Source organism: Podarcis vaucheri (genome assembly GCF_965113315.1).
Source record: "Podarcis vaucheri genome assembly, chromosome: 2".
NCBI lineage: Eukaryota > Metazoa > Chordata > Lepidosauria > Squamata > Lacertidae > Podarcis > Podarcis vaucheri.
Genome location: NC_138760.1, coordinates 129,535,465 through 129,547,947, shown reverse-complemented (window position 1 = coordinate 129,547,947; position 12,483 = coordinate 129,535,465). Strand labels below are relative to the sequence as shown.

Sequence of the window (12,483 nt, the reverse complement as noted above, 5' to 3'; positions counted from 1 at the left end):
CCTGAACACGATTTCCTTATCCCCCCTTGCAATTACATTAAAGGGTAAGCTGTACTTTCTCTTTGCAATTTCAGCATAGCAGATAAGATTGTGATTAATGGGTAGGCATATACATAGCATTGTCTTTAATACTGTTGTGCTTAGCTGTGATTGCCCAGGTCTCTAATGCTTATCTGCCAGGGACAATTCCTGCTTTCTAGAATTTGCCCATTGAAGACACAAAATATATGTGCATTGCTTCCCTCCTTACTTTTTTCCACTGGAAATAAACCAAATTGATGGTGAATCATGAAAAGCCAGAGATCATCTGCATCCCAACCTCTTGACTTGGGAAATGTGAAGATGGCCTGATCTGCACTCCTCTGAAAGGAGCAGGACTATAGCTATTAAACTGTCACAATCTATCAAGTTAAAGACTCTCCTCCCTGAAAGAGAGGGGAGGGGTTGTGGTCGGGAGCCCGAGCTCCGCCTGGCAGGGGGCGTAGCCCCCTGCCTCCAGCTCACCTGGCTGGCGCTCACGCCCCCTCGGTGGCCACCCAACCAGGTGCCGCTGAGGGGGCGTGTTCAGCAGCCTTTTGCTGCAGCGCCAGCCTTTCCCCAGCCTCATTCCTTCGTCGTCGCCTCTTTGGGAAGTCACCCACCCTCCACTCCCTTTTAGTTAGGGCTTAGGTTCTTGGCCTTGCTATGGACCTTAGGTTGGTCGCCCCGGTTGCCTGGGGGGCCTGGTAGGAGTTTTTCCACTTGGCACTAGGCTATTTGGTTTTTTCGCCTACCTCGTAGCAATCGTCACAACTTTTGTGGTATTGGTGGGTAGGTTAGGCATTGGAATAATGTGTTGTGGTGTGTCGAAGTGCTAGGTGTGGCCATCGCCTATGCCTTCAATTTTTTAGGGGTATTCCGTTAAAGGAATCTGGGGGTCGTGTATTCCGTCTGATGCCTGCTTGGCGGGAGGCCTTGGCACGACCCTCGGTGACAACAGGGGTGAGCCTATAGTCGGATTAGCATCGACAGGCTCCATCTACTGGTGAATAACCCACATCCAATGCCTAAGCCAATACCTTTTTCCATTGCTGTAACCAATAAAAGTTGTGGCCTTTTCTTGCCCATTAACCATATATCGCGTGTCTTAGTGTCTTTATTTCTCTACACGGGGGTCGGGTCCTCGAACCACAACATACAATCATGTTGAATTGAGTCTAGAAATCAACTGGCAGCCAGCACAACTCTCCTGCCCTGGGACCTTAGGGTGAATGGTAGGTACTAAATAGGATATCAATAACAATGAGAAGCAGGAATTATATTGAGGCATCTGATCAAGGCCTGTATTTTAAAATGAGCTTTAAAAATATATTTGCAAATGTTTGTATGTTTCATGCCAGACATAAAGCAGCTGGCTAAGTACTCTGGCAGTTGTTTATCTTCTTGATTTATAGCAGTACCTCAAAGTTGTAAAAGGAAATTACAGGCTGGGAGCAGAGGTCATATTGACCATACAAATTACAGAATACAATCAAGCTGCAAAAACACTAATTAAGAGTTGGTAAATAGTAAGATTTATTGTTTAACAGAAGACTCGAGCCATATTTTCATAAGGTTAAAGGGCAACAGCTGGCTGGGGAAAGGGGGGTTGTAAACTGAAGAGGCTTCTCTCTGAAGCTGTTTCCTTTTTTACTTTGAAAAGGCCTTTCCGTCTAAAAATCTATCTATGTTAATGTATGAAATATATTGGCTTAAATGTAATTATGCAAAGGATTTAGAAAGTAAGAAATGTTAGATTCTTATTTCATTGATGGTGTGTGAGAATATGAACCCAAGATCTCTGTTTAAGATAAAATTTAAAACCATGAGCCATCTGTTTTAGCCATCTGTTTTGGAGTGAATAGGGCAATAGGGCAATAGGGCAAAGATGATCTGATAATTAAGGTGCCTTGTCGAGGCAAATGTAAGATATATGGCTACTTGTCTGCCATTTATGGATAGAAGGAAATATAGCTCTTTGTCCCCCATAAAAGGTAATAGGAAATGGGTGTATCTTTTATGATTGGTTCTAGCAAACAGCCAATAGGAATCTCAACCAGGCTGATTGGACAGAGGCAGCCAAAGGAGAAGCAAAGGTGCTGGCCATCAGGGCTAGAGTGGGCAGAGCTTTGGTAACCATATACCACTGTGTCTCTCATTTATTTGTCTGACAAATAAATTATTATTTTAATTTCTCTATTGCTGCGTTGAATAATTCCTTCCAGCTAAGCATTAACCACAAGCAGGGTGCTACAATATGACTGGTAAAGATCTCTATTTTACATCTCCTCTTCCTTTTTTTAAAAATAAGGAAACAAACTCTTTAAAACCTACCACTCCCCTTGAACTAGTGCCCTGTCCTTTTACCAACTTTTGCTCAATATATTTGAGGGTTGTATTCACTCCCTGCTTCCAGCACTCAAGTGCTCAAATATGCTTCTCTCTCCCTTTAACTGGCAAGCAGCTGTTCACCTTCCAACAAACTCACAGATGGCTGATTATGTGATGTGGAAGTTCTATTTTGCTTCATTCTTGTGGCTGCAATTTCTTCCAGGACTTAGAAAGCAGGGACTTTTCACTGAATGGAGACTGACATTAGGCTTCATGCTTTGTTGCAGGGTAGTATGGCTGATATCATACTGGAATCTCTTGTCCTTCATGATCGCCATCCATGAGATTAATCAGGATCCCAGGATCTTACCCAACATCACCCTGGGCTATGACATCTACGAGAATTATTTCAATGCAAGGATTACCTATGACGCCATGCTAGATCTGCTCTCTCCTGGAAGGGCCAATGTCCCAAACTACCACTGCGGAAGAGAGAAGAAGCCCTTTGTTTTCATTGAAGGGGTCAACTCTGACACCTCACTCCAGATTTCAACTATGCTGGGAACCTACAAAATCCCCCAGGTATGAATACACTAGCCTAGACAACATATAGAGTACAGCAACCTCTCTGAATAGGAAGCAAACTAGGAAACTCACTCCCAGAGGAGGCAGTGAAGGTTTTAAGAGAGGATTAAACCAACTCATGAAGGCAAGGGCTATCAATGGCTGCTAGGCATGAGGACTGTGATCTACCTCCCTAGTTGGAGGCACCAATGCTTCTGGGTGCTGGTTGCTGGGAATCACATGAGGGCAGAGTGCATTTGTGCTCATGCTGTGCTTGCTGGTTTCCTACAATCACCTGGCTGGCCACTGAGTGAACAGGATGCTGGGCTAGATGAGTCGTTGGCCTGATCCAGGAGTTTCTCCTTATGTTGAAGGATTTGTCCTGCTGGGTGAAAAAGGGTTTCAAAAGAGAATCACCATCAGAGCCGACTGGGGGGGGGAGGAGCCTTTTGGAAGGAGAGATGCCTCTCAGAAGCTACAACATGAAGTTCACAAGATGTGTACTGTGAGCTGCTAAGCACTTTATACTTACAAGGGGGAAACAGACTCTTTGTTCAGCCGGCACCTAATAAGAGGACAAGGGTTCATGGTGAGTTATGGCACCTCTTTTTCTAGGAAAATAGCAATTTACATGGAGCATGAATCATACTTTGGTGGGACAGAAATGCAGCCTCCAGAAGACACCTCAGGGATAGCTTCACACAAGCCTATTTTGGTAACTTGCCCTGGGACTTTAACATGGGGGATAAATAAATATTGGGCAAGGAGAAAAATCTAAGGAACAAAACTCATGTGAAACTAACACTCAAGTGAGCTAAAAATTGACCCCTCCCCTGAACCAAATGGTAAAAGTAGAAAATGCAACATCTTTACTCTACATAGTCTGAAATATGGGGGAGGTGGAAATGGGACAACATTCGGGGGGGGGGAGAGATGTTGAAGAAATATTAAATTGTTGCCTATAACGAATGAATTGATTTATTTCGGTCACTGACCAGAGTGTATTGTTGCCTATAAGTGTCCTACATCTCCATTCCAGAGAAGCAATGCAGAATATGGCTCTCCCTGACCACAATTTCCAGTTGACCAATAAAACCCTCTATATCTGCCTTTTCTTCCTAGGTCAGTTATGCTTCTGATCATCATTCCATTGACAAAACACGATCTCCTCTGCTCTACAGATTGACCCCAAATGATGAACCCCCAGGCTCAGGGATTACCAGACTACTCCTGCATTTCAAATGGACTTGGACTGGGCTCATAGCTCCTGACTCTGACAATGGAGAAAGGTTTCTGAACACCTTAAAGCTCTCACTCGCTAAGAGCAGTGTTTGTGTTGGCTTTTCACAAACTATTCCACGAAAGATTCTGTTTAAAGTAGATGAGTACACAAAACTCAAGAATAAGATTTCACTTTCCATGGACAGGAGAATCAATGTGTTTCTTTACTATGGGGACTCTCAGTCCACCTTCGATGCCGCACTTACTCTACAAATAGTGGGTGAAACCCTGAAGCCCATTACTGGGAAAGTTTGGATCACAATAGCTCTCTCATATGTCAGCTCCAACATGTCTCCCAAACTACTTGAGAACAAGCACATTCATGGATATCTATCTTTATTTATCCAGACCCAAAAAAGAGCAAATCAGGATGGAAATCTGCCAGTTTTCTACTCCTATAGTAATGTCCATCCATTTTTGCCTGAAGGCTTTAATTGCTTATATTCAAAGCATGTGTTTTCTGTGAAAGGCCAGAAGCGATGCAGAGGGAAGAAGAACCTTTCAGGTTTCCCTCAGGACGTCCTTGAAAGGAGCCTGTTTCAGGACACCTACAGCATTTACAACACGGTCCGAGCTCTGGCCCATGTCTTAAATGCTGCGTACTCTTCTAGACCCAAGAGGGTGGTGATGATGGGTCAGAACAGGTTGGAAGATGAAAAAGTCCAAGCATCACAGGTATTCATTTTCCTTCTCTAATGATCTGGATGGATATTGTTCCATTTTAAATAATGATTTGTTCAATGACAGATTTGTAGATCCATTTCCTTTAAGTAACAGAAATTAAGCAAGAGATAGATAAGGTTATAAAATACTGTAGGTGAAAATGATTCATACAAAACTGATAGACCCTTCAATATCACATTCATATTAAATCTCCATTCATATACATCCCTAGGTATTCCATCATAATTATTTTCAGCACAATCATCCTACTTCACCTTCCTAATTATCGAAGACAAAGAAAGCAATCCAAAGTTATTTCAAGATAGCCTTCCACTGCATGTAATAAGTTCAAAAAATTTTTATTTCCAAAGTTTCTCCACAAACCCTTTCTAAGGTCAAGTGTGAAGGAATGATCGCCGGGTGTGGAGCATGATTCCGCCCACAGATGGGCCACAGCTGTCTCAACATCATGCCCTCTATCTAACCTTTTGCTCTCTTAGTGGTCTGCCATGCCCTGTCTATGACCTTTGTCTCCTTCATTATACATTGTTCAAGGGGAAAGTGACGCAGTGGAAACAGGTGCCAAAATAACTTTGTACCACCCCATGATCTATTGACTGGAAGATGTATAAAGGGCACAGTCCAAAATGTATCTGACTGGTTTTGCATATTGTGTTAATAAAAAGAGCCTCTGCAGAGCTAGCTGGCAGCTTGCTTATGCACAGCTCACCTGCATTATCAACTCCTGTCTCATGTCCTTCACTTCAAAGAGGCTCCCTGGTCTAGGAGATGGTGTCTCTATAGACAGTAGCAACACCCCTCCCTTGACCCCCTAGTCTAGCCTGGTGCAGTATCAAAATCTCAGGAGGGCACAACTAGGTAAGGTCAGTTTCCCTCACCCGATTCATAGAATCATGAAATTGTAGAGTTGAAAGGGACTCAAAATGTCATCCAATCCCACATACTGCAATGCAGGAATCTCAAGTAAATCATCCATGACAGATGGCCATCCAACTTCTTTTTTTAATGAAATTTTTATTGGTTTTACAAAGTTTTTTATAGACATAAGCAAACAAACAAACACATAAAAAACATGTATAATTTCATATTCTTTTTTTCCCTTAAACCGTACTCCATCGACTTCCCCATACCTCCCCTTTCTACATCCCAATTTCAAAAATTGTTTCAGCAAATCCTAACAAAACATAATTTTATCAAATTTTTCCCTTATTGTTTTCTTTCACTTAATCTTTTACAGCTGTAACCCCCATTTTTCCTAGAACCTTGACATTTTAACATTCATTAATTTTACAATGTTTCTTAAGATAAATTTTGAATTTCTTCCAATCTTCGTCCGCCGTCTCTTTCCCCTGATCACGGATTCTGCCAGTCATTTCAGCCAGTCCCATATAGTCTATCACCTTCATCTGCCATTCTTCCAGAGTGGGTAGATCTTGAGTCTTCCAGAGCTTTGCGATGAGTACTCTTGCTGCTGTGGTGGCATACATAAAAAAAATTCTGTCCTTCTTTGGCACCAATTGGCAGACTATACCCAAGAGAAGGGCCTCTGGTTTCTTAGGGAAAGTACATTTAAGAACCTTTTTCATTTCATTATATATCATTTCCCAGAAAGCCTTAATCTTCGGGCACGTCCACCAGAGGTGGTAAAAGGTACCTTCAGTTTCTTTACATTTCCAACACTTATTATCAAGCAAATGATAAATTTTTGCTAGCTTGACTGGGGTCATGTACCACCTATAAATCATTTTCATAATATTTTCCTTTAAGGCATTACATGCCGTAAATTTCAAACCGGTGGGATGGCCATCCAACTTCTGCTAAAAAACCTCCAAGGAAGGAGCGTCCACAATCTCCCGAGGGAGACTGTTCCACTGTCAAACAGCTTTTAATGGAATACTGAATGATTTAGTTCAGTAGTGCCCCGCAAGATGAATGCCTTGCAAGACGAAAAACTCGCTTAGACGTAAGGGTTTTGCGGTTTTTGAGCTGCTTCGCAAGACAAATTTCCCTATGGGCTTGCTTTGCAAGACGAAAACGTCTTGCTTTTTTTGCAAGTTTGTTTTCTTTTTCTTAACACCGTTAATACAGTTGCAACTTGACTTCGAGGAGCAACGCATAGAACACGGTGTGGTAGCCTTTTTTGAGGTTTTGGGTGATTTTTGAAGCTTTTCCAAAACTTTTCCGACACCGTGCTTCGCAAGACGAAAAATTCGCTAGACGAAAAAACTCGCAGAACGAATTAATTTCATCTTGCTAGGCACCACTGTTTCTGTAATATATACAGGGATTTATGATATGCAAAATGAACCATGGAAAGGGAAGAAGGGAAGTCATTGATATCTTAAGGATGCTTTCCCCCAAATTCAATCTTTATTATTCTTTTAAAAAACATACATTTATACAACACTCTCTGTTTTCGTTTGTAACAAAAAAGAAAATGATGGCAACTCAAGCAAAGATACTTTGTATACCTCACAATACACATGACACTACAATTTATGGAAAAATGAAAAAAATTAAATAAAAATAAAATAAAGAAGAAGAAAAAGTAGTTGATGTTTTAAAAAAAGATGTTTAAATGGGTATTTTAAATGGTAAAACAGAACATTTAATAAAAATCATATATATAAATGCTGAAATTTTCTCTGTCATTCCAGTTTCACCGTTTCCTGGGTGATTTTCAGTTCTACAATGCTTCTATGGGTGGAATATATTTAGATGAGAATGGGGACCTGACAGCTGAATTTGAGGTGGTGAACATTGTGATGCTTGCCAATGGCTCCCTTCACGTAGGGAAAGTTGGGAGTATGGAGAGAGAGGGATCCGCAGGCGTAAAAGTCACCATTGATCAGGATGCCATTGTGTGGCCCCTTTGGTTTAATAAGGTGGGTTAAACCATCCAGGTTAATTTGCCTACCAGCCCAAAAGAAAAGAGGAAAAAAGAGGATATTGGATTGAAAGGGATTTTAGTTTTGTAGCCACCCCCACTTCAATTCCCATGAGCATATTTATGAAAATACGATTTTTTGCCTCAACTTGCATCACTTCACACTAGTTTGCTTAGAATTACATTTGCCAATTTACTGCTCAGTCACTCAGGATAGGAGAGGTTCTGTTGGAGGTTTTCCAAATCTATATTTGTTTAGAATTTAGTAAATTTAGTAAATGAACAATTTAGTAAATGTAAAGGTAACTCCAGTTCAATCCAGTCAATTCCAACTATGGGGTGTGGCGCTTATCTCTGCTTTCAGGCTGAGGGAGCCGGCATTTGTCTGTAGACAGCTTTTCCGGGTCATTTGGCCAGCATGACTAAAATGCTTCTGGAGCAACAGGACACCGTGAAGAGTGCTAGAGAACACAGAAATGCTGTTTACCATCCCACCACAGCAGTACCTATTCTCTACTTGTATTGGCATGGAAATCCACTTTCTACTTCCCTGCCTTTGGAGAACTGTCCACTCCACCAAAAACCACTCCACCAGACCTACTGCTTGCCACGGGAAAAAGATTCCTATTGGCTCCAGTGTTATTGCATAGATAGGCATGCCACTAATTCCTGGCCATCTTTCTTTATGGGCAGACCGTCCCTCAATCCAGATGTGCTGAGAGCTGTCATATTGGGGATGTCAAGGTCATCCGGGAAGGAGAGCCACTTTGCTGCTATGATTGTGCTCCCTGTGTGAAAGGGACAATCTCTGCTGTGGAAGGCAAGTGAGAGAAGGAATAGGGCAACTTTTGTAATCTTGTCCAACACAATATTATTTCTTAATATTATTCCCCCTTCGCCCCCCCCAAACCTTTACCCAAGGTTGGGGATTCTGTAACCCATCATGTATAGGGTTTCCACCTAGGAAACAGAATACTGTATGTTTTCACCAGCTGGATGCCCACCCCTTTCGACCAGCCTTACCAGAGGATTTCCTGGAAAACTCCAGGTGTGTCTTCTTCTGCTGGTTGAAAGGCTGTAGTTCAGTGGTACAGGATCTGCTTTGCTTGCAAAAGTTTGCTGATTTAAGCCATAATATGCCAAGGTCGTGCTGGGAATATCCCCTGCTTGAGACCCTGGGTACTGAAATCACTCATCTTCATTTCAGATGCAAGACTCTGCACCAAATGTCCAGAAGATCAGCACTCAAACAAGGACCGAGAGCAATGTGTTCCCAAGATTGTCATTTTCCTGTCCTATGAAGACTATTTGGGGATTCTCTTATCTTTCGTTACCTTTTTATTCTCCTTAATCACATGCTTGGTGTTAGGAATTTTCATTAAATACTCAGAAACTCCCATAGTCAAAGCCAACAACAGGGACCTTTCCTACACCCTCCTTGTATCTCTCTTGCTCTCCTTTTTGTCCTCCTTGCTCTTCATTGGCCAGCCAAGAAAAGCCACCTGTCTTCTCCAACAAATTGCATTTGTCTTCATCTTCTCAGTTGCTGTCTCTTCTTTGTTGGCCAAAACCATTACCGTTGTGCTGGCTTTCCTGGCCACAAAGCCAGGGAACCGGGTGAAGAAATGGCTGGGGAAGACTCTGGCCAATGCTGTTGTCCTTTCATGTTCCAGTGTCCAAGTTCTCATCTGCACCACCTGGCTGAGTACCTCTCCCCCATTCCCAGACTCAGACATGCACTCCCAGCCTACAGAGATTATCCTGCAATGTAATGTAGGGTCTGTGGCCATGTTTTATGGTGCCCTTGGCTACATGGGCTTCCTGGCTGCCATCTGCTTCACGGTGGCTTTCCTAGCCAGGAATCTGCCTGGGGCCTTCAATGAAGCCAAGCTGATCACCTTCAGCATGCTGGTCTTCTGCAGTGTTTGGGTGTCCTTTGTGCCCACCTACCTGAGCACCAAGGGGAAATACATGGTAGCCGTGCAGGTCTTCTCTATGTTGGCCTCCAGTGCTGGGCTTCTGGGCTGCATCTTCATGCCCAAGTGCTACATTATATTACTCAGGCCTGGTCTGAATACAAAGGAGCATCTGACGACAAAAAGCAAAGATGCCATCTGATTCTTTGTACATTCTTTTCCATTGTAGGGATCTGTGAACAGAAAGGCAATTACAAAATCCAGCCACTTGGCTTATGTGGTGATCCATCCTGGCTTTTTTAAAAAAATGATATTTATTAAGGTTTCAAAAAAAAAGGTTACATAAACAAGAAAAAAATATATTAGAGAAAATAAAAAATACAAAATACAAAAAGGGACATTTAAAAACAAATCAATCTTTCCATGCCTTACATTTCATTTCCTTGTTTCCCTGACCTCCTCCCACCTCCCTTTTTTATATTCCAGTTCAGTTAGTTAATTCAGCAATTTCTTTCCCTCTTTGTTTTTATCTTAATCCTTTAACTTAATATATTATAACTTTGGATTCTCACCTGTTAACAATCCATTTTTACATACACCTTTATAACATTGCTGCTAAAACCACTTAACTTCATTCTGACATTATTCTAACATTCATTAATTTTGCAGTATTTCTGTAAATAGTCTTTAAATTTCTTCCAATCTTCTACCACCGACTCTTCTCCCTGGTCTCGGATTCTGCCAGTCATTTCCGCCAGTTCCATGTAGTCCATCACCTTCATCTGCCATTCTTCCAGAGTGGGTAGATCTTGTGTCTTCCAATACTTTGCAATAAGTATTCTTGCTCATAAAGAAAGTTCTGTCCTTCTTTGGCACCAATTGGCCGACCATGCCCAGGAGAAAGGCCTCTGGTTTCTTCAGGAAGGTATATTTATATACCTTTTTCATTTCGTTATAGATCATCTCCCAGAAAGCCTGATAGATTTTTGCAAGCTTGACTGGTGTCATCTACCACCTGTATATCATTTTCATAATATTCTCTCTTAAGGCATTACATGTCATAAACTTTATACCTGTGGTCCATAACAGTTCCAAGTCAGCCATCATTATGTTATGTCCAACATCTTGTGCCCATTTAATCATAGCAGATTTCACCGTTTCATCCTGAGTATTCCATTTCAACAGCAAGTTATACATCTTTGACAAAATCTTGGTTTTGGGTTCTAACAGTTCTGTTTCTAATTTTGATTTTTCCACCTGGAAGCCAATTTTCTTGTCCAAATTGTATGCCTCCATTATCTGATAGTAATGAAGCCAATCTTGCACTTTATTTTTTTATTTTTTCAAAACTTTGCAGTTTCAATCTATCTCCCTCTTGTTCCAGAATTTCCCAATATTTCGGCCATTTGGCCTCCATATTGAGCTTTTTCTGAGCCTTTGCTTCCATCGGTGACAGCCACCTTGGGGTTTTATTTTCAAGTAGGTCCTTATATCTCATCCAGACATTAAACAATGCTTTCCTGACAATATCATTTTTAAATGCTTTATATGCTTTGACCTTATCATACCACAAGTATGCATGCCATCCAAATACATTATTAAAACCTTCTAAGTACAAAATGTCTGTGTTTCCAAGAAGCAGCCATTCTTTTAGCCAGCAAAAAGCTGCTGATTCATAATAAAGTTTAAGGTCTGGCAGGGCAAATCCACCTCTTTCCTCTGCGTCCGTTAGTATTTTGAATTTTATTCTAGGCTTCTTGCCCTGCCAGACAAATCTAGAAATGTCTCTCTGCCACTTCTTGAAACAATCCATTTTATCCAAAAATTTGCAGTATTTGAAACAAAAACAACATTCTAGGCAATACATTCATTTTTATCGCAGCAATGCGGCCTAGCAGTGAAAGCTTCAAGTTTGGATCCATCCTGGCTTATGTGGTGATGTATCTTAAATAATTGTCATTCTAGGATCACATTTTGCCACAGCAGTGAGATATTGTGAACATAGAATCATAGCATTATGGAAGTGCAGAGTTGGAAGGGACTCCAAGGGTCATCTAGTCCAACCCCTTGCAATGCAGAAATTTCAACTAACGCACCCAAGACAGATGCCCATCCAAACTCTGCTTAAGAACCTCCAAGGAAGGAAAGTCCACAACCTCCAAAGGGGGACCATTCCACTCTCAAACAGCTCTTACTGTCAGAAAGTTTTTCCTGATTTTTAGTTGGAGTCTCCTTTCCTTTAACTTGAAGCCACTGGTTCGAGTCCTACCCTCCAGAGCATCAGAAAACAGATTGGAATGTTTTCTTCCAGCTCTGCAGCTGCTCCTCAAGCTCCACAGTGATTCCAGAGAGGATTATTCCCCACATACCTATCATAACCATAGTGATTTATTCCTTGGCAAAACTCAAGCAATGTACCCACTTTTGACACAAAGAACAGATATTTCAGAAATGAGACCTTGAAATGCTTGCTGCATATTTAAAGGCCTCATGTGCCATCGAGGGCTTTGACTTATCTTCCAGGCAGGCAGGGTTTTTGCCAGTATGAAAGCTTCGTATCGTCCCTTTCCTCTCAATGTCACTGGGGCTTCAGTCTTGCTGGAGACTCTCAGTTTCTTGCTAAGTTGAGAGTAGTGACAACAGATGTAATGACAGGAGGCAGACCCAGAGTGAGGCTCTTATTCATGCTGTTGTTGTTGTTGCTGCTGCTTCCCTGTGCAGCTTCTAGGATGCGGAAAGCAAAATGCCCATTGAACTTGAGAAGGGACCATCCAGATGCAATGAATTATTATGAACCAGGAG

General features: G+C 41.7%; 1 long non-coding RNA gene and 1 pseudogene across 2 annotated transcripts in view; both read left to right on the top strand.

The window, feature by feature from the left end:
• The window catches only part of LOC309527287 (vomeronasal type-2 receptor 26-like), a 63,018-nt pseudogene continuing 50,535 nt past the window's right edge, over positions 1 to 12,483 (top strand). The window contains exon 1 of the transcript XR_014224680.1: positions 1 to 44. The product of XR_014224680.1 is annotated as a vomeronasal type-2 receptor 26-like (transcript). The remainder of the gene's footprint in view (positions 45 to 12,483) is intronic.
• LOC309527459 lies at positions 4,346 to 8,597 on the top strand. Its single transcript, XR_014217240.1, has 3 exons — positions 4,346 to 4,869; positions 7,536 to 7,763; positions 8,459 to 8,597. It is a non-coding gene; the product is annotated as an uncharacterized lncRNA (long non-coding RNA).